Consider the following 1757-nt stretch of genomic DNA (forward strand, 5'->3'; position numbering starts at 1 on the left):
GAGAGAGAGAAAGAATATATACGGCTCGGTGCGATGTAGGAAAGAATTTTAGCAGCTATTCTTTCCTATTTTCTTCAATTTAGAAATTATTTTAAAAACTTATACACGAAAATTCTCTCTCATCATAATTCAATATCATTAATTCTACATATTTTCACATTTACATTTTCTTTCCTATTTCAGTGTTTTTTTTTTCTGGGGAAGAGCACGTGCACCGTTCAAGCGAGCTACTGAACACGGCAATTGCTCCCGGAATTTCACACATGCAATCCAGGTGCATGACGGTACACACACACACACACACACACACACACACACGAAAGAACTAGTTCTAAAAAGCAAGTCTATAGTATCTAATTGTCCAAAAAAAATATAAATATAATCTTATAATTAATAATTGGAAAAATCCTCCTTATAAGTTAGGCTGATCATTTTTTGTATATATGTTTCATTCATTATTCCGGTCATTACGTTTATTGCGTAATTCTCTTCTTCTTCTTTTTATTTTTCTTCTTCTTCTTCTTCTTCTTCTTCTTGCCAGATGTGAGATAATAACTAAGTTTGGGATTCCACAAGTGTTAGCCTCTTCTGCTAACATTATTTGTTAACTACTAAGTATAGAGAGAGAGAGAGAGAGAGAGAGAGAGAGAGAGAGAGAGAGAGAGAGAATGCTTTGAATATATAGTTGAATGTGTTTGTCGAACTATGTGGGTGTAAATGAATACATTAATTAATACATGCATGTAGACTAATGTGTACAAAATGCAGAGGATTGTGAAAACTTTGTATATATATATATATATATATGCATTGATAGATAGACAGATGATATCCTTATAGATAGATTGATATATTTATACAAAAACAGAAATTATATATATATATATATATATGTATATATATATATATATATATATATAATTCTTACCGTAGTATGTAGCAGCAACCACGATGTTGATACAAAGTATGAAACACAATATTTGTATAATCCGAAAAACATCCAGTTTATGAAGAAGAAGAAAAGGAAGAAGAAGAACACAGGTTCAATCCGTGCTATCACACTCACAGGTTGCAAAGTACTGACTGACTGGGTCCTCCAGAGAGCACGCACAGACACTACACACATTACCTACATCTCTCTCTCTCTCTCTCTCTCTCTCTCTCTCTCTGACAGACCCACTCACTTACCAGTCACCCCTTCTCAAACACGTGTGTGTACACATACACATGAATGTGCGATCACATCCAATGCACAGAGTGATGAGGCGACCTGGCTATTTCCTTTTATCTCAGTGTCTGGCCTCCTAAAGTTTTCCTACTTTGATGCATAAGTCCTGCTTTGCTGGGGCGTTTTGGGGGATTTCCTGCCTTGCAAGTCCATGTGGAACGACGTTCTATACCCCCCCCCTCCCACACACTAACCCCCACAGCCCCACACATCCAACCCAGTGCTGTTGCAGCCCATGTCCCTGGGCTGGTGGCAGCGGGTGAGCAAGCAGGCCCACAACAAGTGATGGCATAAAAAAAAGAATATCAGTTTCATTAGTATTCATTTTATTCTGCTGGTGATAAGACCATTTATAGGTCTCCTCTCAGTTGTGTATCGAAATGGGCAGCTCGATCTAAGACCGAAAGAGTAATTTAAGGAAGTAAGAAGAATTTAGAGAATGAAAAAAGGGAGAATTCGGCCGTGTCATCATCATCATCATCATGTGTTTGTCCACTAGAACAAGATCACTTACACGAGAACAGACGTC

Source organism: Palaemon carinicauda, chromosome 32 (assembly GCF_036898095.1).
Source record: "Palaemon carinicauda isolate YSFRI2023 chromosome 32, ASM3689809v2, whole genome shotgun sequence".
Lineage (NCBI taxonomy): Eukaryota > Metazoa > Arthropoda > Malacostraca > Decapoda > Palaemonidae > Palaemon > Palaemon carinicauda.